The following is a 26,691-nucleotide window of genomic DNA, read 5'->3' on the forward strand; positions in this document are numbered from 1 at the left end:
TGAATGTAGTTTCCTAAACAAATACAATACCGATAATTTTAACCAAGAGTGCCGAAGTATGAATATTGGATGAAACATTTTAAACGTCACTCTTATTTCCAGTAGTACCCTTACCGAAATACAAAGAAGGTTAAATTGATTTCAAGATACGAACTTAAATTTGTGTGTTTGTGCTTTTTTTTGTAATTAAGCACAAAACTATACAATGGGCTATCTATGCTCTTCCCATCACGGTATCGAAAGCCGGTTTTCAGCATGATAAGTTCCAAGACATACTGCTATGCCACTGGGGGCATTTACGACAGTAACTTTAATAACCAACTCTGTACTTACTCAAAAATGTAAATCTGGGCAAATCATTTTGAACTGTATTAGCCCATATCAGGTCACTCTCATCGTGGAAAGTGACTGTCTGTAAATCCTCGAAGAAATGCGGATTAAGACACCTCTGGGCCTGGGACAGTGAATAATACAAAGCATAATAATGTGCATATTATTTTTGTTGTACAAGACAAGCATTACTTCACAGTTAAATACACACTTTAGTTTACAGCTTGGTGTGTAGTTATAATTAAATTCAGTTTTTTTTTTAAATATTTACACTTTTCATTGTTAGTTATGTTTTAAAAACATAATATTGTTCGTGGAATATTATCTACTTATAATTACAATAACATTTCTAATAGCACTTCCAATTAAAAAGAAAACTTAAAAACTCCTTTCTAATAATTATTACTACTTTTTCAAAAACTTCACATAAATTTTCATAGCCTCCGATTTTGTGGTTCCCATTTGCCTCGGGAGCCCTAAACAGCAGCTCCGTCTACCCTCCAGTTAATCCGCCACTGTTTCGAAACCTAATTTGACTTCCAAAAGTGTACTAACTAATATCAAATACCACATTTATTTTACAGTTTATTAATTTTGATGAGAAACCAAAAAAGAAAGTAATTTCGGCTTCCAGTAGCACACTGACCCAAATACGTTTTCCTAAGTTTCCTGGATTCCTTTATAGTGAAGTGACACGCTATACTGTTGATGCCTAATATAAGTGATGATTCAACATGTTGTTATTTTCACTTAGATGGATCTTGATTCTCCTTTTAAAAGGGCCGTGAAATGGCACAACAATGATTTGAAGCTAATTTACACAAGTGTTACCGCCACAGCCACAATGGCGCTAAAAACCTTATAACGTACGTGCATGGAATAACGCCATGCTTGCAAGGAGTCGCTTCTTCTGTATGGTCAAACGTCATGCTCAGAACTGTGTAAAACATAGCCAGTTTCTAGAAGATGGTAAACAATTCGAGAATCATTGTAAATTAGTGGTTACACGACGGCTATGTAGAAGAAACACATAGAGACAACCTTTCTAAGCAGCTGACTAGCCATCTACAATCAGCTTTTGGTTCTGTGCGCCTCGTTTTAACTTGAAGAGACGTCGAATTTTTTTCGAGTTGTTGTGAACTAACAAAAACAATGAAGGCAACCAGGATAAAAGTACTGTATCAGTATCTAGTACTATGTGCGACGATGAAATGGGGTAAGCTTATCTCCATATTCGATAAAAGATAAAACTAAAAACAATAATAACATGTTAATAATAAGGGGGCTTCTTTTTAACTCGCAAAATTTTAATACATTTTCATTGGTTTGTTTTGAATTTTGCGCAAAGCTACACGAGGGCTATCTGTGCTAGCCGTCCTAATTTAGAAATGCAAGACCAGAGGGAAGGCAGCTAGTCATCATCACCCACCGCCAACTTTTGGGTTGCTCTTTTACCAACGAATAGTGGGATGACTGTCACATTATAACGCCCCAACGGCTGAAAGGGCGAGCATGTTTGGTGTGAGGGGGATTCGAACTTGCGACCCTCGGATTATGAGTCGAGTGCCTTAACCAACTGGCCCACATTTTCGTTGTTTGTTTTTATCTTGATTGCAGATGTACGAGATGAGGTACTAACTACCGCTCTATTATGTTTCCATACTTTTATAATATTCGTAAAATACACAGGTTAAAAGATTAGATAAATCAAAACTGAAGAAACCACTACGCGTACGTTTTCAAAATGTTCATCCTTTTCGATATTTTTGGTATAAAGTCTGTTTAGCTTATTTTGCTGTGAACGTTGGCCACCTTATATTTGCTCTTGTCTTTCTGATATTATAAATTTATTAATTGAAATTCAACGATTCTCTGTTACATGTTGACATTTAACTGTCAGCCAGTCCTCAAGCATTTGCGAGTCCTAAAACTCATATTACAACATGAATATTGTATGGAGTTCGGTACCATTAATTTGGAAGTGAAATCAAGGTGAGTTATAACTTTGATCAAATAAAAATCATACGATTTGAAATGAGGTGAAAACTTTTACTGGTGTTAAAATGTGCTGGGTTTGAAATACGTCATATATTTGCAGGTTTAAATTAGAAACATTTATTTTTCTGATATTATGTTCATGAAACTATATGTTTTATGTAGTTTTGGACTCGTATGACAGTGGTAATTATATAACCTAGTTATGCTGCTATATCAGTTGACATTTCTAACATATAGTTAACAGCTGTGATATTTAGGGAATGTGAAAAATCGACTCCATATTATTATACAGCGGTATGTCTGTAGACTCACACCGTTGGAATCTGAGTTTCGATACCCGTGGTGGGTATAGTACAGACAGCCTGTTTTGTAGCTTTGTGCTTAATTCCATACAAACGCATTTATTAAGCCTACGTACTAATGTTAACTTTTCCAGTCGCTCATGCATAAATCTGAGGTTCGATTTGCTGCGGTAGACAGAGTTTAGATATCCTACTGTGTAGCTTTGCACAAAGAAAACAACAAGTAACCTTACGTTTTGTTAGTATTAACTAATATAGCAGTTACTCCTTTTCACTTGTGAGCTCATTAAAGAAAATGCTTAGAAAACGTAATCAACGTAAAAAAAGTACATCGAACTGCATTTGACGGATGAGAAAACAACCGTGGAGTGTAAAACATTAAGTGAAACACTCAAATAAATAAAACGATGCACGCATAATGGTTTTTAGGGTTAATGAAAAACTTATAAGAAAAAAGAAGTATAAGGAAAAACTAGTGAATAAACACTTCTTATGAAACTGAACACATACGCCCGTATCTCTTCTGATTCATATTGTTTTAGTTAAAACTATCAGTACTGTCAACAAGTTTAATAGTCATTGGTATACGCTATCATTTAGATTTTACGTTTCTGGATTGTCCAATAACTTTAATGGGCGCATACTTGTGTTTAATGACTTTTTATGATAAATCGTTCCTACATGTATGTATGTTATGATAACAAGCACCACGTGAGCTTTCTACATTCCTTATGCTGACAGTTGAGTTCACCTCCAATAGTATTCTGGTGGAATCTCAACAGGAAAGTTTGTGCCTTTCTTGACTTTCTACAAAAAGCTACTCCGGAACTAATTATTCTAGTTGTTTCTAATTTTGAAGTGATGAACCAGAGAAAGAGGACAACTAATTAACACTATCCATTGCTAATCCTTTATCAAAGAAAAGTGGAATTGAGTGTTACATTATAATATCTCTCCCACTTCCAACAGAAGAGATTGTTTTGTTTTGGATACTTCTTTTTAATACGAGGGTTATCGAACACTGATGAATACTTGATTGTATAAAGTCAAGTTTTGTGTTGCGCATTTTTGAAGGAAATAAGAGAGGAAACAAACAGTATAGATACATTATAGATACTATTTCTTGATATCAAAATGATGAGAATTGAATGTAATAGGGCAGAAAATAATTTGGAATATGTTTTATTTTGCAATAAGATAATTGCGTACTTGGTTTATATAACTACAGACTTACACACAAAGCATGTAAAGGACAACCAGGAACTGCAGCAATAAATATGAAAAGGCAAAACTGCAGTAGAAAAGTCAGTCACGCAATTAGTTTACTTCTTTCGAATCAGACATCTGTTGATCTGAGAGGCAATCATACTGTGCTATACATAGTCTCACATATCTTTTTATGATGTCTAGCCGTGTTTCATCAGTAACATGGTACACTTTGCACTTTATTGTTTAAATTAACACTCAAGATCACATTTGTTATTTAACTCCTGTAGAAAGCATTGAATGAATGAAAACTGGTTAATTAACAGCAGACTATGGTGAAGTAATTAAAAGGTTCTAAACGTGGTTACAAGAATGTGACACCTTTTCCACGTCAATTTTATTGTTGTTCAAAAAGTTGGACAATTCAAACCATTATTAATAAAACTGTGCTAAGCTGATTCACACGTAATTAAAAGACAAGAGTAATAATATAATGGAGTGGCTTACAAGGTAATTTGACTTAGTACTATTAAGCATTTGAGGTATAAATATATATGTTAACATAATGAAAGAAGTTGGGGGATTATAAGTAATACAAGAAATAAAGTAAACGTACACAACGTTATGCTGCATATTTTCTGTAAAATTAAGATTTCGTATAAATTATAATTCCAACACAAAATGTCGCTAGCCACTGTCACACCAGTATTTTAAGCACCTACTGACACCTCTGACAAAATGTTTACAGCTAAGTTAATTTGATGTGGATTCTCTGTCCAAGTGCAGCACTATTACTGCAATTCAACATTTTGGTTTATTCTTAATGTTTTTGGTTACAAACTTCTGATAGAGGTAAAATCAAAGTGTGACAAGGTATAAACGCCCTTACATCAAACATAATTACATTCCACGAATTACACTAAGGAATGAAAGAGGTCACTTGTTCTTTTTCTCCCTCCGAAGGACAGGTTTAAGAGGTCAGAGGTTAAGCGAGAAAACTTCAGGAAGTCTCTATATGTTCGTATGTGTTTTTTGGTTTTTTTAGGTTGCTATACAAGAAGCTGCTATAACAACAATTTTTATACAAATCAAAATTTCTGTAACTAAAGGAGTAACCTACGAATGGCTTCAAACTTTTTGTAAATATATAGTTATGTGAAATATGAATGTATATTAACGATGTATTTTAAAATGTTGTAAAGGAAATTAGTACTGTTAAGGTGAGCAGTATTATGAAAGGAACTGTTCAAATTAAACTAAAGAAAAAATCTATTTTACGCATTGTCTATTTTATGTATTTAAAATTACACGCTATTTCAATGACTAAATAGTGTTTCAAAATGCAAAACTAACGCAGTTTTGTTTTTATATATTGCAACAATTCACTTGTAATGTTCTCAAATCAGTATACCAGTTTCAAAATGTGGATTGTTTACTTAAACTAATCAGAAAGCTAACAATGTCTATATACACTGTATATACAATTTAAAATTTTCAATTAAACAAATAAGATGAATTCCGGGAAATGAAAGCATTGCCTTGAGCATAAGCTCAACATTAAGCACATAACGTAGGTAAACTAAAGCAGTTACGTTTTGTTTTGAATTAACTGACACCGATGTATAATAATCTATCTGACATAGACTAGTTTATATGAACTCTTCTCTCCGATGTCAAGGAATATATACGATATGACAACACTTTAAAAGTGAAGGAGTTTCAAACTTATTATATTCTACAATTTTTTAACTTTTCTAGTAGTTACATTTTTATTGGGTCTCTTTCATTATCCATTGCAATGAAATCAACTATTTATTTGTAAATAATCGTTATTATTGGAACATTCGGCAATTCTACGTGTTTAATTATCCTGATCTAGATGTCTTGTTTTGTCTCTTCTTAGATTGAACATTTACGGTTTGATTTTGGTTTTGTGTTAGGAGAGGTTATTTTTTTTCATTTATTCATTGTTTATTTTGGCAGTTTATCTTGTTTGATAGCTTTTACACATATCTAATAGACTGTTTGCTCTTCTTGCCAGCTTCAGTTAATAATCACTGGCTAGACAAATTTGATTTTATAAGTGTCGTATACTGCTTGTTAATTCTTTCATACTAATGCACATATATTACCATCATTTTGTCTCTTTGGTTTTACCCCCAGTGTCACAGCGACATGTCTGTGGACTAACAACGCTAGAAACTAGGTTTTCGTTGTGAGTAGAGCACAGATAGTTTTGTTCTTATCTTTAAACAAACATAAACATTATTAACTCTTTGGTTTGTATAATTATACTGTATCCTAACGATGAGATTCACATAAATGTCAACAGTGAACTCCTACCCTCTTTTCATTGTTTCTCTCACTAACATCAGCAGTTTGACAGGCAAATTTGAGAACAGTGTTTGCAATGAGCGATGCATTCTAGGTAAGTTTAAACAAATGTGTCATTATATTCCAGACGACCATGAAGAAGATTCAACACCATCTCAGATCTCGACGAAATGCGTAAGGTGCTAAAAAATAGTCCTCAGTGCCATGCCTTCCAGGTTTTGTATCTCAAGAAGAAATATGGTAGATCATTTTATCTTTAATTCCCGTACAATGTGGTTGGTTCAATATGACACATTTATATCGTTATTTTCAATATGAAATAGAATTTGATCTTCTGATTTACTTTGTTCTTAAAATTTATAATTTAATGCAATTTGCAATGATTGTAACGTTCTGTTCTTTTCAAAAATGACGTCTCGTGGTGAGTCATATGTTGTTATTAACTTAATGTCCGTGTTACTTGTTAGTGTTTAAATTTCCTGGTTTAGTACAATTAATGTAACTGCTCAATTTTTATTATAGTATGATGCACACCTCATGTGACTGTAATATTAGACCAAGAGGCATCAACAGCTTTTCTCTCAAGTGATACATCAATACCAAACTCCTTAGATTTGTCTTTTTAACCCACAGACCAATGAGACATTCAACCAAGAATTAGCAACAAACAAGCTACTAAAATATTCTGTCCTAAATAAATTATTTTCACTTCGCAATATAAAATATAAATGCTCCAAATTATATTACAAAATCCTTATAAAAACACAGAGTTAGGTAACATTAACTTTAATTAGTCCAGCTACATCAATATTAATAATATTCACCAAATTACCGGATGTAATAATATTACTATTTACTTGAGACGGGAATGTCTCGTATACCTTTTTGTGTTTTACTTATATACCGACATTTATACGCTCTATGATAGCCGTATTTTCGGTTATTTCGTACCTATGTTCGTACATTTGTATTGGCAAGTATTAATATCATAACCTGAAGAGACGGTTATGGTGAAAGTTTTGTATAACATATTCACTCACCTTCTAATAGAAAATCGACGAAGTCGAAATTACATACATACATCATTAAAATTACATTGGGTTGTTTTTATGTGATAAATTACAGATAAGGTCCACTTGTGTATGTATGTACAGATAAACTTGTTCATGATCAGAAATTATCATATAGAGAATATATGATTGATTTTACTTTAATTATATTTATTTACTTTCAGTTTCCTCCACATCTTCAAACAGACAGAAGAGACAAGATGAAGAATTCGAATGTCCTTCACCAGATGGATTATTTGCTGATCCCATTACATGCCGGCGTTTTTACATTTGTTCCGGAGGATACCCATTCAGTCAAACATGTCCACCGTCACTGTATTTTGACGACATCAAAAAATTTTGCACTTTTAAGTCGAAGCAGCTAACCGGCGGTCCAGTTCATATAAGTAAGTAATGTTTTATTTTTTATGACATATTTTAAACTGTAAAGCAAGATTGCTTATTTGTATAAAATTAACAAAAACAAAAGATGTTGTACCACCTAAAATGGCAAGTGAGAAATAGATGTTTTAATATTCATAACGTTTCGAGCTGGAACTCCCTGCCTGTGGTGTTTTTAAACCTTAAACAGATCAAGTGGAACATACACGTGAAACAAAATAGTATTTTGCTTTTACAATAGAATAATTTAATATATATATATATATATATACACTCCTGGCCAAAATCTTAACGCCAATGAACATAAAGAAAAAATATGCATCTTGCGTTGTTAGACTCAACCACTTATTTGAGTAGAACTTCGAAAGATGAAAAGAAAAGAGAAAAAACGTTTTAGCATTTAATAGGGAAAAATGTGAACACTATAAAATTAGCCTAAATACTAGCTGGTCAAAAGTTTAAGATCATACCAAAAAGAAGTCCTAAACAGAGTAGAAAATGCCCAACAAGAGATCTCAGTAGTGTGTTGCACGGCTGTTATTGCGAATAACTTCAAACATTCGCTTTGGCATGGTCGATATAAGCGTTTGCAGAAGGCCGGATGGAATGTTTTTCCAAGTGGTGAAGGTGGCTTCTCGAAGATCATACACTGTTTGGAATTGACGTCCATTTTTATAAACTTCCCTTGCCATCCACCCCCAAATATTTTCAATGGTGTTCAGTTCAGTGGATGGTCCAAAAGAATCACGTTATTCGCCATGAAAAAGTCCTTTGTCCTGCAGGAATTGTGGATTGCAGCGTTGTCCTTCTGAAAGATCCAGTCATTTCCACACAAGCGAGGGCCTTCAGTCAATAAGGATGCTCTCTACAACATGCCAATGTAGCCAGCTGCTGTTTGACGCCTCTGTATAACCTCCATTGTTCCATGGAAGGAAAAAGCACCCCATATCATGGTGGAACCTCCTTTATTGTATCGTGTACAAAATGTCTCCAGTGGGATATCCTTATCGTGCCAGTTATGTTGGAAGCCATCTGGACCATCAAGGTTAATTTTTTCTCATCAGAGAACAAAACCTTCGTCCGCTTTTCTACGTCCCATGTTGGGTGATTCTCAGCAAAGTTTAAATGAGCTGTTTCGGGGTGTGGAAGGAGGCGTGGCCTTTGAAGACGTTTCCGGTTTTTAAAGCCTTTTTCTCGTAGATGCTGTCTTATTATTCTTGAGCTGCATTCTGCGTCCGTAAGGGCCTTAATCTGATTCAACGATCGACTGGTGTCTTGCCGGACAACCCGTCGAATCCTCCTGCTCAACGCCGGCGAAATTTTCTTGCGCCAACCACTTGAAATTTTCGTTCTGTATCCCTCAGGGTCTTTTAAGAAATTTGCAACAGCAGTTTTACTACGCCCAATCTCACCAGCGATGGCACGATGAGAGATACCTTGCTTTTGCAGCTCGACAATTCTGTAACGTTCAAATTCTGTCAACTTTTTAGCTTTTGCCATGTTTTTACCCAATGTAACACAGGAGATGTCAGTGGGAGATGTTAACAACACTTATGCTTGAACACAGATCTTACGTGTTTACCGATTAACGCTTCATTTCAGTATGGTCTTAAACTTTTGACCAGCTAGTATTTAGGCTAATTTCGTAGTGTTCACATTTTCCCTATTAAATGCTAAAAATATTTTTTATTTTCATTTTCCCTTTTCTTATTGTCATCTTTCGAACCTCTACTCAAATAAGTGGTTGAGTCTAACAACGCAAAATGCATATTTTTTTTATGTTGATTGGCCTTAAGATTTTGGCCAGCAGTGTATGTATCATTATATACGAAAATGAGAACCTAGATAGGAATAAGAATAAAAAATAAGTTTAAGTTGTATTTTAACATATTTGAAACAAATGTCAATAATATTAATAGGTAATTGTGTGTTTTGCATCGTTGAAGAGCACACGTTTCTAAAATTCTAAACATAGCAAGTGTTCTAGGATGTAAAACTGAATATATAATAACAATAATAAGAGTGATAGAAAATAAAAAAATGAATGGATTATTTAATTAAATGTGAAGTGTGTGAGAGCTGTTGTTTATGACTAAGCGCAAAGCTACACAAAAGGCTATCGGTGCTCTGTCCACTAGTGCTATCGAAACCCGGTTTTTAACGTTGTAAGTCCACAGACATATCCCGGTGCCAGTGGGGAACGTGTATGAAAGAGGAGAAACATATATGTGAACTCGTGCATAAACCTCATTTCTTTGTTTTACGTGCTCGCATACCCTTAGGCGCAGCATGGCCGAGTGTCCAGGCACTCGACTCGTAATCTGAGGGTCGCGGGCTCACCCTTTCAGCCATGGGAGCGTTATAATGTGACGGTCGATTTGTTGGTAAAAGAGTTGTCCAAGAGTTTGTGACGGGTGGTGATGACTAGCTACTTTCCCTCTAGTCTGACACTGCTAAATTATGGATGGTTAGGGCAGATAGCCCTTGTGTAGCTTTGCGCGAAATTCAAAAACAAACAAACAATATCGGTGCTTTACTTACTCGATAAATCTAAATCATATTTTTCGCATTTTAAGTACTGAGAATTACCTAAGAGAGACACCAGGGAGCCACTAGAATCTAGCAACAATAACAAATAATAAATAAATAAAATGATTGACAGACTCAGAAAACAAAGACTTTTTGTTTTACACAGGCTTGAGATGGAGATTAACTTCCAATAAATACTAAATGTTTCTTTTCGAATTTTTACACAAGGTTAACAAGGGGCTGTTTCTGCAGAGCCGTTACTAGTTTTGAATCGACAGGCTAGAAATAAGGCAACTAGTCAACAGCACCCACCGCTAACTCTTTGGCTGCTATTATCTGATCAAATAATGTGATTTGACCTTCATTCTTATATCGTTTCTTGTGTCACCTATTTGCGGATCACAAACTCTTAAATCCACAGTCTTAAAACGCTAATCACTAGAGAAAGCTATGCCTCTAGAGGTAAAATTCCAGCCAACTTTTCCCCTAGTGGCACAGCGGTATATCTGCGGATTTACAACGCTAGAAATTGGGTTTCAATACCCGTGGTGGGCAGATCACAGATAGCTCATTTTGTAGCATTGTGGTTAACTGCAAATAAACCAGATAATTTTTTCACAAACAACTTAAACGTAAACAATTCTAATTGCTTACAAGTTCACGTAATATTATTTTTAAATGTTTGACGAGGGTTACTGTTACAAACTGTACATTCAGCAAAGCGTTGTTTATACTTAAATGTAATGGTCGTGTGACATTTGTAATAGTTTTATAAATGCACTGAATTTCGTGTACTTTATCGATATTATTATTACACAACATGACTAAAGAAATCCAACTTTCTGTAGCATTTGATATTTTATTTATATTTTATTAAAGGTGAATCAATACAAATTACGTAACGTCATAACTAAACGTTTTATGCTTACATTATTCCCACATTATCATGCCTAAAGATCTGTGTGATGAAATTATAACTTTATCAACTTAATTCTTCACTGGTGTTTCAATAAATCTGTCTTAGCGTTGGTTGATAAATACGATAAGCATGCAAATAATTGGTTAAGAAGTTTTGATACCAAAATGGTTTATGTTAAGCCTCTTACCAACCTGAATTCCAAATTTTTCCGTTATGACATTTTACATTTTAAGAGATATACAGTTGTCAGGCTAGGCCAAAGAGACCTCAGAGCAAACGATGATCTGGTTCTTATGCGAAACGTCACGTTGTTGTTTTTACAGTAAACTTAGTTGCTGTACTAGAGTAAAAAAAAACAACAACAAACTAATATACAGGAATTGCATTTCAAAGCATATTTGTAACCTTAAAAGAAAGGAATATATGAATAAACAGGCACATACACACACACACACACACACATATTCTCTAACGAAGGACTGAACGTGATTTAATCGTTGGAATGCTTGGGTTGTGAATCCGTCAATTCATGGTTTGGCGCCCGTTGCCACGAAAATGTATTCCGCACTCTAAATCGGCAGGTGCGCTATCAGAGTGAAGGTCAAATTTCACCATTCGTCCAGCTAAAAGTAGCCCCAAGATTTGTCGGTGGATGTTGTTTACTAGCTGTCAGGTTAAAATTTGGGAGATCTAAGCGAGATAGATCTTGGCTAGCTTTACCGGAATTTCAGAAACAAACAATCTCTTCTCGAAACAGTGAACATTCTCATGTTATCGGTTAAGAAAAAGGTAAAAGCTCCTTTAAAATCTGTTCGATAACACAGAAATATTCCTAGCAGTTAAGTTAAAACAGTGACAATTAATTCTTTATTGCAGACGGTGGGTTCTGCTTAACATTTGCCTTCCTCTGGTTTAGTAGCTCAAAATTAAGGGCGACCATTGATAGATTTAGTAGTTTTGTTTTAAGTTCTAAAACTTTTTTATTGGTTGGAAATTTTATTTCATTTTTTTTTCAAACGATGTTGTTGTTTTGAATTAAGCACAAAGCTACACAATGGGCTATCTCTGCTCTGCCCACCACGGGTATCGTAACCCGGTTTTTAGCGTTATAAGTCCACAGACATACCGCTGAGCCACTGGGGGGTCATTTTCAAACGAAAAGCTACACTACAGTCTGTGTTGTGCCAACCACAGGGAACGAGTCCTCAAGTGGTACTGATAGTTTTGTGTTACAGCTGTAATTTGGCATATTTGTGGGAAAGAAAACAACATAATGTGTTGTTTAATAAAATGTAGATTTTATGCACTTTCTGATTATTCAAAATGTCTACACTAGAAAAGCCTAAAAGTACCTCATTTATATTTATGCTCTCCGGTGGCTCAGTGGTCTCAGGGCTTATAACGCTAAAAATGGGATTTCAACACTTGTGGTGGGCACAGAACAAATTACTCATTGTGTAGCTCGGTGCTTAATAGCAAAAAAAGAAAAAAAAACTATATTATTTAGTTTTTACAGTTTTTTCTCACATTATCGTAATTAATCAGTTATAAAAGAGCTTTTTGTAAAAGCCATCAGTTCTTAACCGTTCCTAATTTGGAACTTATAATTCTAGCACAAAACTTCACAATAGGGAAGTCAACTTGTTAACAGCACACACTGTTAGCTTTTAGGCTACTCTTATTTGAGAGAATAATTGAATTTGACTATCCCTTTTATGGCGCACCAACGGCCCAAAAGAGCTGAGTGAATTTCTGAAGTAACGGAACAAGAGCCACGAATATTCAGATTCATAATTCGATCACTCAACCAATAGTACTATATATAAAATATGACTAGTCCTAATTCATTAGCATACCAATGTAGTTTCAGTTATGTTTCCAACTATACAAAACAACAGTAAAATAGCAGTACACTGTATATTTAAATGTGACCAGAAACATATTATTAAACTTTGAATTTTAATCTAAGTTGTAATGAAAACCTATCGCCAAATCTGGCAAAACAAAATAATATCATACACGTAACATTCAAAGAGATATGTATTTTAATCTAATAAATAAATAAATTTTAGTAAAAGTCGTGTATTTAACAAAACAACAAAAAGGACTAAATGAAAGATCTTAATCCGTGTTCAGAAAAGAAATAAATCGAGGGTAAGGGCTAGAGGTTGTTTCAAAGAGGTTATTTACTGCCTCAGGTATAAATAAGAAAATTAAAGTCTTACGCTTATAACACGTTAGAAAAACCTGATTAACAAGTTTCAGCGTTGTAGTGTTTTTAGATGAAAGACTGTCGCCTAAAAATGACAAAAAACGATTGTTGTTGTAATTATTAACCAACGGATTACGCAGACATACTAGTGTTCTCAAAAGTTATCTATTATTTAGATTTATGGTATGCATCATTCATTCCCTTAATATGGATATTAAATAAATATTCGTTTCTTTCAACACTTTCTTATGATTCCGTTCATTAATCTTGTATGCAAAAGAATAACCTAACCCATAGTCTAATTGATCGCAGAAGACAAAATGTATTTCACTTCATTTCATCCATGTTATCTGTTTTAAGATAGTCTAATATAGAAGTTGACCAGTTGTATTAATTTTGAGCAATTATAACCTTCGACACCTAAGGTGGGGGGAACAAGGTATTGCAATAACGTCCGTGTAGACACGTATTTCCACATGAGTATCTCGAAAACTGGAACAGTCCTCTCACATTTGGTTCCATCCAAATTCTGGATTACTTTGAAGCATTTTTATAATGGGTAGATAATGCATTTTGGCAGTTTAGGGTTAATAACTCTCTAAAGTGTGGTCAGATTTGTAACAAATTTCATGAGCCACTTAAGGTTAAGACTTTTTATCACACTACAAAAAATGATCGTTGATCATTGTGGATTTGAGGAGGATTTTCTCAAGTTTTAAAGGTCAAATTTGGCGTTATCTAATATAAACGCTTGGAATCTGGAAGAGGAACGACGGGCTAGGGTATACTATGTATATGGCTGCTCTGGTTGTACATGAATAATAACATTTTTGTGTTCAATTACTTACCTAATGGCTAGCGGCTCACACTTGACATTGTGCCTCCACACAGAGAACTCGGTCCGTTGTGGCTAGTGCTTTCTGTTATAGTGCATTGCGATGTCCCTGCTATCCCAAAGGCAAATATAACAGGGAAACTTGGAAAAGCCTCCTTTGAGACCCATCAGGAATGCCACCGATAACCTCCCAGCCATACTCGTCATACTTTAAGGCTTATAGCAAGGTCTTGACACTGTTGTGTTCCTCTTTGAGGTGCATCGAATGAGGCAGGGGAAGAGACGGATATTCATTCCCGTTATGGAGCAGCACAACTTTGAGGCTTCTGGATGAGCTATCAATGAAGAGGGGTCACTCGTTCGGGTTACAGGCAATTCCAATTGCCTCGCACAGACCGGATACATTGTGGCAGAAGCAGAGTCCTTCTTGATGAGTGAAAAAGCTTGACAAATGTCGGTGACACTTTGTCTGGCTTGCGACTTGCACACTTTCATCTAATAAATCCTATTTCTTGAGCATAGATGTCAAAAGTTCGGCATTCGACTTTGTTAGACCAAGATCTCTGATCAAATCATTGAGGTCTTTTTGGTTGGGGTAATATGGATTTCTCTCACCAGCTGCACCTCTGAAATTGTAATTTGGATCTTCAACGTCTACCTCCTCTTTTGATTTTCTGCTCTTTTCTAAGGATGGCTGCTTTCCCTCTAGCGGAGTGGGTACAGGGAGCTCCGGCCAGTGTGGCACTGGATGATGGAAGGTCCGGATACATGGTAGCAGATGCATTCTTGCCAGCCCGACGTTTGGAAGGATCCACCATGCAGAAGTAGCAATTGCTTGAGTGGTCAGTGGGTTCACGCCAAATTCTTGGAATAGCGAACTTCATGGCTCTCTTTCTCCTCTGAATCTACCTGAAATGTTCTGAAAAATGGGTAAATTTGAAAATTTCATTACACAGGACACAAAATCAAAGTTTGAAGAGAAAAATAGGTCTTTTCCATTTACTTTAGGCATAAGCAATTAGAAAATAACACTTTCTGCCCAGGAACAAGAAAAATTAAAAATTTTGTTACATAGTGTAATAAATGCTTATGATTTACACGAGATTTATTCTCTAGAGTCTGCTGCGGTCACTTTATTATGATGTTTTGATTTGCCATCTAAGAACTTTCTATATAGAGAAATTAATACATTCCAGAAAAATATTTATCTTCAAAGTTTTGTTTGCTTGTTTAGAGTTAACCACAAAGCAACACAATGGGCTATCTGTATTCTGCCCACCATGGGTGTCTATACCCGCTTTGTAGCGGTGTGAGTCCCCTGTGCCACTGGGGGGGCTATCTTAAAAGTATCATAAGAATCATATAGAATATTATCAAAATAATAAGACAACTGTGTAAGGGCGGTCTTGGTGCGTGTGGGACAGTGTACACTTTTTAAAACGGGGCCTGAAAATAACGATTTTGTAACATAAGTAATTTGTTAATCACCGATGTGAATTTAAAAAAATAAACTTTAGACACACAAAATGAAAAACAAACATCGAAGTAAATTACCTCTTAGTATGTGATGTTTTATAACTTACGCCAATATATCTGTAAAGGGCATAACACAAAGCTTGGTGAAAAGTAATGTAATTCAATAGTGACATATATTGTATGATGTTAAAAAGTTTCTGAGAGATTTTTCCCGAGTCAGAATAGACGAAGTTCTACTGGCGCTGTTTCACGTGTAATTCGCTCGTTGTAAAAAGAATTTACAAATTAGTAAACATTTTAAACGTGTTTTTTATCATGATTCTTTAAGCACTGGAAAATCCATTGAATCAGATGAGACAACTGACCATGCCTCAGTTGTCTGTTAAAATACAAACGTTGCTATTGTCTTCAGTTGACCAGCATAATATTTCACTTAACTCTTTATACAATACTGATGTAAATATGTAATAAAAAAGGCCAAGGGCCAAAGATGAAAAATATAACTTAGTTTAAAAAGTCATTGTTCAACCACGGTGTGGTTTTATCACTCACACCTGCCTGTAGTTGTCCCTGAAACAGTGTAGCCTCTTAAATTATTTGATGTGTAACCAGATATGATTACTTATTGATAGTGTATGGTAATAAGCAATTATAACTGAAACATATTCTGATTCACACTTGTTTCGTTTTTCAAAATTCATACTAATCTACTTAAGAAAACGGTGTTAAAATAATTTCATAATGCAATAATTGAGAAATAATAAAATATACAATCAATAACTACTTGCGTCATACGTATTTCTTATGTAACATATTGCTTCATGTCTTAACTGTGTTTTTGAGTGATCATGTCCGTAATTCCGTTTAAAGAGTTTATTACGAATATTATATGAGACAATTTCTTTGATTTGAACACTCCAATAAAACTTATGTAGTTCTATAAATATTTGTAAATAATCTCCGTGTTGTTTACCTTGACTTTCGTTATTGATTATCAGAATTCTTACACCGAAATGGAAGTTTATATATCAACAACCAAAATGAAACTTGGAATTGCTGTAAGTCGTAATTTGTCAGGTGATTGTAGAGATATCGTCACGTGACAGTATTTTCAGCAAGACCTTAGATTAGTTCGTTTCAGTAGCCAATTAAACATAAAGTTTTATATTTTTATCCTTCAATAAGGTAAATCCCAGAAATGAAACAATACCATTAACAAAGTTTTATTGATCGTTGGTCTGAGTCTCACAAGATAAAGATTACCGTCAAAATCTGTATTGGTTGAATCGGAAATAAAGGGGACATATATATGTATAGATATGACATTTAGATATCTACATTAAAGTGAGCTACAATGCTTGAAACTTCGTACCAAAGATTATACTTTGAAAAACAATGGCATTCCTATATAAGAGTACGGTGGGTCTTATTCTTAATAATACAATTAAAATAATAAAAAGTGTATAGTTGTGTACGATTATTTACAATTTAATTTTTTTAAACTGCATGGGAAAGTAAGAGCTTAAAGAGTGATACTCAAGTTACATCTTTATTTCTGCAATAGATATTTTCTTTCCTCAACTGATCAGTTATAAAACATATTATGATGTGTTATTATATCTCATTACAGCAACGTATATTTCTAAAACTGATAAAAAGAGAACTGATAATAACAGGTTTCAGTGTCAAGTGCAACGAGAAAAACTATACGTACGAAAGTTCCTTTTTTCTTTAGGCTAACAAAGAACCTGAAGATGATTTAAGAAGGTCAAAACGTTGTTTTGTACTTTATTTTAATTAATGGTTTAATACCCATACCAACCATCGTGAGAATACATTGAACGATTTTGATTAAAGGATCAGCATTAAGCATGCTTTTTTTTCTATGAAATTCGTTATTACGGACGTGGCGTATTTAAATGTATGTTTCTTGAAGACAAACGTTAGTTTTTTAAGCCATTTAACTTACTTGTTTTTGGTAACTTACGTAAACTCAATTCTTAATAGAAGTAAATGTACATAATCTAATAAATGAAAACCTTTAAAGTAGGTTATTTATGAGATGTAAAGACATGACTTATACATTATGAAGTAACATACAGTTAAAAACTTCATCTTAGTTCATTTTTATAATTTCAACATCACAGGCACTAAGTCTAGTGATCAGATCACTACTAAGTAAGTTCTTCTCTGATACTTTAATTAAAATACAAAAAGTCGAAAAAAGTTACAAAGTAGGTAAGATATGCAAGAAACTAATAATAACGTGTGCATACTTTCAGCTCCAACAGAACCTCCCACTCCGGACCCCTTAGAAGCCTTGACATGTGACCTTTCTGATTGTCAGTTACCAGACTGTTTCTGTAGTTCTGACGGAACCCGAATCCCTGGTGATCTGAACCCAGAGGACACACCGCAGATGATACTGATGTCTTTTGACGGAGGTCAAAATTTTCTCAACTTCGAAAAATATCGAAGAGTTCTGAATGAAAGCCGACAAAATCCGAATGGGTGTTCAATTAAAGCGACATTTTTTGTGTCTCACGAATACACTAGTTATTTCTATGTTCAGAAGTTTTACTCCAATGGACACGAGATAGCATTAAACTCTATAAGGTATTTAAACTGATTAATAGTGCTGATTATTTTCGACCTTACGAGACGTGAATCAAGTGTACACATGCACAATGTATAGACCAAAGAGGTTTATCACTGTATTACTAAATGAAGGCTTAGCAAAACCTCTTAAATTTGTGAAAAACGGCAATCGTTTCGTTAAATATTGTCTTTGAACTCGTTGTTAAACTGTTGTTTTTGAGACAGCAATACAGATAATAATCTTTGGATTTTTGAGGGGTTAAATTTAAAAAAAAATCAGAACGGGCTAAAATAACGTTAAGTATTAATGAAAGGGTTATGTTGGCAATTATTACTCATTGAGTTATCTGTTTTATGCCCATGTTACGTATTATAATTTATCTCTCACGAATCTCCGATTTATTATGTTATGTACCTTATGCCGTATGATTTCAAATAGTCGAATATTTGAATTTTAATTTAGAAGCTAATTAAATATCGATATGTATCAAACTTATGATATTTGTCAACTACATTGATACACACAATTTTCTTTATGAACATGATATGTTTTAATATACAAACAACAATACAATTTACAATAACAGTCTAAATTAAACCAATAATTATTCCAAATTATGATTTCTATGTATATTAGTTTTATAAACTTACAAACAATACTGAGTCTTCTATTTCGTCTGGAACTGAATATTTTATCGACGGTTCACGGAAAGCGAATTAATTCTAATTTGTATACAAAAGTTTTACAAACTTACAAACAATATTAAGTCTTCTGCTTGGTCCGGAACTGAATACTTTGTTGACGATTCACGAGGCGCAAATTAATGTTGATACACAGATGCACTTTACTTTACTTAAATGCTAGCTAATTCTGTTCTTCACATGTGAGCTTTTGCGACAAAAATATCTAATGTCATCGTAGAAATACTAATGTCCGAGGTTAATACACTGAAGTGTGTGGTGTTCAGAATCTATAAACGTTCCTGGTCAAATATCTGTAGCTTTCCCATTAATAAGCGTTTACCACAATTATTTCGATACTTATAGTATACTGACTGTAGCAGACAAACCACAATATTATAAAACTCTCTCTTGGCACATCGATTTATAATATTCAGGCAAAATTCTTGAAAGTTAATTTGACAACAACAGTGTCAATCACTCGTATTACATACCAACCTAGTACATTGTTGATTCTTAGTCTCGATAATCTTCTACAAATTTAGAGAGCAGGTGGGACTTGTGCAATACACCAATAACAATATAAGGTACGTAATCTCTAAATATACATTTAACTGAAGTTAATAGATTTTACAATGAATATACATTAGTAAATCCATTACACCCATCACGCGGATTTCAGTGTTATAAGCCTTCAGATTTACTGCTACTCAGTCACTGGGGGGTGGCGAATATTTAGTTTGTTTGTTTATGAATTTCGAGCAAAGCTACTCCAGGGCTATCTGTGCTAGCCGTCCCTAATTTAGCAGTGTAAGACTAGAGGGAAGGCAGCTAGTCATCACCATCCACCGCCAACTCTTGGGCTACTCTTTTACCAACGAATAGTGGGATTGACCGTCATATTATAACGCCCCCACGGCTGAAAGGGCGAGCATGTTTGGCGCGACCGGGATGCGAACCCCGACCCTCAGATTACGAGTCGCACGCCTTAACACGCTTGGCCATGCCAGGCCCGAATATTTAGTGTTAAAATAAAAAAAAAGGAAATCATGATGATTTCTTCAATGTATAAGTAAATGTAAATTTTACCATTCATGTGCAAGTAAACACTCTCAATACAATTTTATTTGAATTTGTTGTTAAATTTCGAATATAAAATATAAATTATACAATAAATAATTAAAGAAATTCATAGGGGCTGTTGTTTTATGAAGTTATTTACCGTTTAAAACTTTATAATTCCTTTAAAATTAAGTATGTATTATGTTAAGCATATATCTGAGCTTATATGTATATGTTTAACCAGGATATTAGATTGTATCATATTCATATAAATGTTCATCTGAAAGTAGCTGTTTATTTTCAGGAAGTCGGGCAATCATGGTGTTACATATCTAAAATATATATCTATCGATAAAATTAATTTATAAAGTTTACGTTGCAAACAGATAGTTCAACGAAAGTACTGACTTCAAAGTTAATAGATGTATTGTGTGAATAAAACTGAATTGTGAATTTCTTTTTCCATTATTAGTTACCGTGGGCCTCTTACGAGAATTGGACTGAAGAAATGGTTGGTAAGCGGGAAATCCTCATCAAATTTGCCAATATTTCTCGTGATTCCTTATTGGGAATAAGAGCTCCATATCTAAAACCTGGAGGAAATATAATGGCATCTATGATTTTTGACTATGGGTTTGTATATGACTCTTCACTTGCTGTACCCATGAGCAACACACCTGTGTGGCCCTACACCCTAGATCACAAGATTCCGCACAGATGCCTGTCAGATAATTGCCTAACTCATTCTTTCCCAGGAATTTGGGAGATACCTATGAACACCTTATTCATGGAAGATGGAACTGGTAGCCAATGCTTCTTGGCTGATCAGTGTGTTTTACCTAATTCTGAAGAGGACGTTTTTGATTTCCTGATGAAGAATTTTCTGCGCCACTACAAAACTAACAGAGCACCTTTAGGTCTTTTTTTCCGTGTCAATTGGTTCAACGAGAAAATGAAAATCAAAGCACTTTATAAGTTTATAGATCACATCTTGGCAACATATTCTGATGCTTGGTTTGTCACTATGCAGCAGACCCTACTCTGGATGAGGAACCCGGTGCCTAATAGTCAGTTAGGTAGTAGTTATATTTCTTGGGCTTGTGAAAAACGCAAGCCTGCTTGCAACATCCCCACCACATGCGCCCTATCTTTCAAAGATGAAGGAATAAATGATCTCCGTTACATGGAAACCTGCATGTCATGTCCCTTCCAATATCCTTGGGTGGGGAACTTTGAAGGGTCTTACAGAGGTAAACGCATCATTGAGATGACGCCCAAAGATGAGGACATTGAGAGTAATACACGTAAGAAAAAGTAAGATAATGAATTGCTCTAAAAGGTAACTTACTAACGTGCTTATATCTCCTTTGTCTAATGTTATTAAACCTCAGTTTTTCTGTTTAAAAAATTTGTACCTGAAATTTTCGTATTCATAATTGTGAATCTGTCTCGATGTTTAATGTCATAACACAATGTTATCACAATTACTTGATCTAAATTATAAAGGGTTAAGATAATGAAATAAAAAAACACTTCAAAATGTTTTATTTAGTTCTGTATTATCAACGCAGTTCAATTGAATATTAATAATATGGAAGTAACATAAAAGAACTCTTTTCGTTTTACTTTGAATAAAGTAACATCCTAATTTTTGTACCTGATATACCACACTACGTACGATGTACTTATATATGTTGTAAAACATTTACCAAAATATAAGAAATATTGCGAAAATACACAAGAAGTTTATGATTTGTAAATATCTACATCCATAAAAAAAGAGAGAAAGAAAGAAAATTCATATATAGCAGGGAAGCGCTTTCTCTAATAGTTCTCATTGTCGTTTCTATTAACATTTATAGTGAAATATTGCAATATACAAACACTGATGTAGCTACATAGCTCTATATAGGTATACAGTTGTCAGTTTTCGTTATATGTTCTCACTCTATTTCACGTAAAACGTTCTCGAAATTGGTGTTGCTATTATTCATGACTTGGGTAAAGCAGAAAATTCCAAAAAACGTTACTGCATAAGTGCTTTTGTAGTGACATCTATTGCGTATTGTTGGAAGCTCTTATTTTTATTTTTAAAGTTCAGTAGAAACAAATCTGTTAAAAGTTTGGAATATAAGACAAAAGCATATTGTACAGAATTAATAAATATGAAGATTAAGAACCCATACTGTATAGGTTTAATACATATAAAATTATGTTATTAAGTATTTAAAAGGGCAGATGTATTAAATAAATCATTGTTTGTACAAATGTTTTTTAAACCACTGTTGTTTCTTTATTAATCGTTAGTTGCACAGACAGAAAATCTATCTTTGTTAGTTAATACACACACAGACATACTATTCAGCTGAATGCTCTTAGCTTAAAGTAACACTATAAATTAATCATGAAATGTTTTTGTTTATTCCTCAATTGCACAATGTTACTTCTGCTTAAGTGCCTTTTATTACATACCAAAATATGTTTCGCAAAAATGTCTCTTATGCAACATAAACTTATTTAGGTAAAGTATTCAAATATAACTTTTTTTTCTCTATATTTTCATAATGCGCGAAATAGAATGTTAAAATTGAGTATCTTCGTCCAAACCTATTTAAAACTATATTTGATACGGAAATAGTTTATATAAAATAAATCTGGATGCTTCTCATAAACTCATTATTTTATTAATATGATAAATTACCATTTCATCCTGTTAATATTTGTATTAATCAAGTAATGTGAATTTCTTTTTAATATTTTTATAACAAGTCAAAGTTATACGCAAATTATTTGAAAGGTTTAAGTTATTTTTTAGTTGTTAGTTCTTGTGATGATTAATAGTATCATAACACCTAAAGTACAACTTTAAACTTCCTAAATTTCTAATGAGTTTGTAGCCATTTTAAACATAGGAAAACTATAATGATACCATATGGGTTGGAATCAACAGACGTGAAATTTTTAGTGTTCTAATTATCAGTAGTTTCCAGTTAATGTTGTGTTTCAGATTTTTATACATGTTTTAGAATGCCTTCGCAATCTATTTCTTAAACAACTATAAAACAAAATATTTATTTATTCCTTATATTTCTTTTTGAATAAAATTAGGTTAAGTGAGTACATTGTTTCTCGGATAAAAACAAAATGTTATAGTTTAAGAAAAAAGAAACGAGGTTCTAGCGTGTCAGAAAGAGAAATCAGAACACATTAGCAGATAAACAATTACATCTTTCACTTGAAACTGAGTTATATTCAACGTCTAAATGAAATGACAAGTTATGTGCAACATCCATTTCAAATGACCAGTTTGATAGCAGTGAAAAACATTGTGGGATAAATAAGGTGATGTGCTATGCCTAATTCATAAGACTTTGTCCTATATGTAAGTATATGTTGAATTTAAATTAATATATACGATTGAATAAGTCAGTAACGCACCATAACAAATAGGCTTAGTTTAAGAGTGAATTAGTATTTGCTTAGGCTACAATACATATCACGTAAAAATCATTGGCTTGTAATACTAATACGAGCAAAATTTAAACGTATTTAGGTAGTTAAAAATAAAAGGTCATGTTCGTTGAAATGTTGAAAAGAGTGCTAAGCTTCCAGTTAAGTTACACGTCTGTAAAACAAATAGCGACACACAGCTACTAAATTTACACTAAAGGCCTACCTGCTGACAAAAGAACTTGGGTCTCTTACTAAGTCACAGCCTAACATCAGTAACAATTACTGTTTCACGTACAAAAGAAAGAAGTAACCGCGCGAAGAAAAGAAAAATTCCAAAATGAAGCAACTAAACATCGCTAGCATTAAAATATATCTTATGGTTAACATTTCATACGTCCCACCTCTATTAGAATATTAAAATGTTCAGCCTATCAACATTATTGTGACGGCACACCACATTAATTACCCTTAAAGGAACCACTTTCGCCAGTTTAAGATGGTTAAAGTTATTAAGAGATTAATGTTGTATGATGTTATACCATACTAACTGCCCTCAAAGGAACTATCTTCGCCAACTTACGATGGTTAAATTATTATGTGATTATTTTTATGTGATGCTACACCACGCTAGTTTCTCCCAAGGCTTAAAAGGATTGTATTCGTCAGCTTAAATGTTAAACGTAAAAATAATTGTTATCGTTCAGTCAAATATTTTATATAAATAACATTTCAATTCGACATATGAAATTTGCTCGTTCTCTATCTTATAATCTATATAAACACTTATCATCAACACGGACTTTGTTTACTATTTTAATATTAAAACATAATGTTTCAACTAGAGCTAATCATATTACAACTTAACTAGTCTAAGTTTGAAACGCTTTTTACATCAAGACCTTAAACAGTCCTCTGATTTCAATTAATTTACAAATAAAATATTAAACGAAAAAAATAAAATAGTCTCTAATGGGAGAAATACAGAAGATCTTAAAAAGTCTTTTCTTCAGTTTTAATTGTTTAGTTATATTCCTATAATCTCTCAGTATTGTTGAAATTGAGATTAAATATCTATATAACCAAAAATGTTACAAAATACACAGGCTTTCATAAGGTGTCCTAACTTTTTCACATGACTATATGTATGGGAATTGTATATAAGTATCTTTACATCAAATCTCATATAAATTTGTCGAAAGTGGTCGAGTAATTGACCTCAAACTCTCAATTTATATTTTTTGTTAGCTCTGATTCCTTAAAGAGGCTCAAAATTTATCTCAGAACGGCTGGCATGGGTATTAACACTTTTATTGATAAGGAGAGAACAACGTTTCGACCTTCCTAGGTCATCTTCAGGTTAAATAAAAGTATTTATACCCATACCAGCCATTCTGGGATACATTTTTATTTCAAATGTGTTTCTCGTCATCAAGACTCAAAATTGTCAAATCTAACTTTTATATGTCAGTTTAATCTTAGTTTCTGTTCAGATTACTGTTCCAATAAAGATATATTTAACATTTCACCTACTAATATTACTTTTTCTGTCTAGAATCTTGAAATTTTGGTCAAAGACATTCGAGGGAATGTTTATTTTATGTGTTCTTGTAATAGAGTTTTTACTCTTTTATTTGTTTTTCCAAACAAGCCTGCCTTTTCTTCTCTTTCCTTAGCAAAAAGGTATATTGGATATTCAAACGATTTTATGTTCTTTGGCGAATTTGAATTGAATATTTATGAATGCATGATGTAGATTCAGGACAAATGATATGAAATACAGGAACGTCTTCAATTTATTTTGTCTCGATATTTGGTTGTGATCTGGTTGTAAGTACGTAGGTACTTCGCTAACAATATGGAAGAAGAATTTGTTTTGTAAAATAAACTGAAATTTTAAAACGTTTCAGTATGCAAGAAATCAGTACCAAAATTTAAATCCCTAATTGTAGGAACTATAGATTTGTTACTTCTTAGCTATAAACTCTGATCGTAAAATTAATTACAATGATTACATAGACCATGTGACTGTCATTACAAAATTTTGAAACTCAGTATTCTTTTTCTTCTTTGTTTGTAGCTAAACACAAATCTGTAAAATGAGCTATCTTCGCTTTGCCCACCATGAGTGTCGAAACCCAATTTCCAGCTTTACAAATCCGCATATTTACTTCTTGTTTGTTTGTTTTGGAATTTCGCACAAAGCTACTCGAGGGCTATCTGTGCTAGCCGTCCCTAATTTAGCAGTGTAAGACTAGAGGGAAGGCAGCTAGTCATCACCACCCACCGCCAACTCTTGGGCTACTCTTTTACCAACGAAAAGTGGGATTGACCGTCACATTATACGCCCCCACGGCTAGAAGGGCGAGCATGTTTAGCGCGACGCGGGCGCGAACCCGCGACCCTCGGATTACGAATCGCACGCCTTACGCGCTTGGCCATGCCGGGCCTCATATTTACTTCTGCACCATAGAAGAGCATTTACCAGTAGTGAAATAAGCGAATTTGTGTTTTGTAAAGTTCAAAGCTACAAAATAGGGTTAGGCCCGGCATTACCAAATAATTAAGGCAATCGACTCGTAATCCGAGGGTCGCGGGTGAGAATCCCCGTCACACCAACATGCTCGCCCTTTCAGCCGTGGGGGCGTTATGTTGTGACGATCAATCCTACTATTCTTAGGTAAAAGAATAGCCCAAGAGTTAGCGGTTGGTGATGATGACTAGTTGCCTTCCCTCTAGTCTTACACTGTTATATTAGGGACGGCTAGCGCAGATGGCCCTCATATAGCTTTGCGAAAAATTCAAAAACAAACAATCACTGATAGCCAACTACCAGATGACAGTTTCAACATTCGGTGTCGGTAAAACACGTCTTGTGTGTATTTTTGAAACGAAAAGCTACAATAAAACACTCTTTCTAGTATCTAAACTGGATATAACCTTCAAATAAATACAGTATTAGGAAATACAATAGAACAACTTTTTTCAAGGTTCTTGAACTGGATGTATCCATCAAATAAATACAATAGTAAGAAATACAAGAACCAAATCAATTAAATATGAAGGTATATTAGAACACGTTTTCTAGATCAATAGATTGAATAGGTGTACGGTTACGTGCTTAACAATATTCTACTGATAACCTGTCACTTTGTAGCCAGGGTGAATCCAGAACATAATTAAAATAATTTGGTTCTTCACTCACTTGTTTGTCAGCTCCTATTTTTGATGCAATAGGCTAGAAGAAGGGTAGCTATTCAAAACCACCAATCCTGGGGTTTTCTTCACTAACAAGTAGGAAATTGGAA

General features: G+C 33.9%; 1 pseudogene; it reads left to right on the forward strand.

Moving 5' to 3' along the window:
* Positions 1 to 6,158: 6,158 nt before the first annotated feature.
* On the forward strand, positions 6,159 to 21,251 carry LOC143227444 (chitin deacetylase 7-like; annotated as a pseudogene).
* The last annotated feature ends 5,440 nt before the right edge of the window (positions 21,252 to 26,691 follow it).

This window comes from Tachypleus tridentatus, chromosome 9 (assembly GCF_004210375.1).
Source record: "Tachypleus tridentatus isolate NWPU-2018 chromosome 9, ASM421037v1, whole genome shotgun sequence".
Classification (NCBI taxonomy): domain Eukaryota; kingdom Metazoa; phylum Arthropoda; class Merostomata; order Xiphosura; family Limulidae; genus Tachypleus; species Tachypleus tridentatus.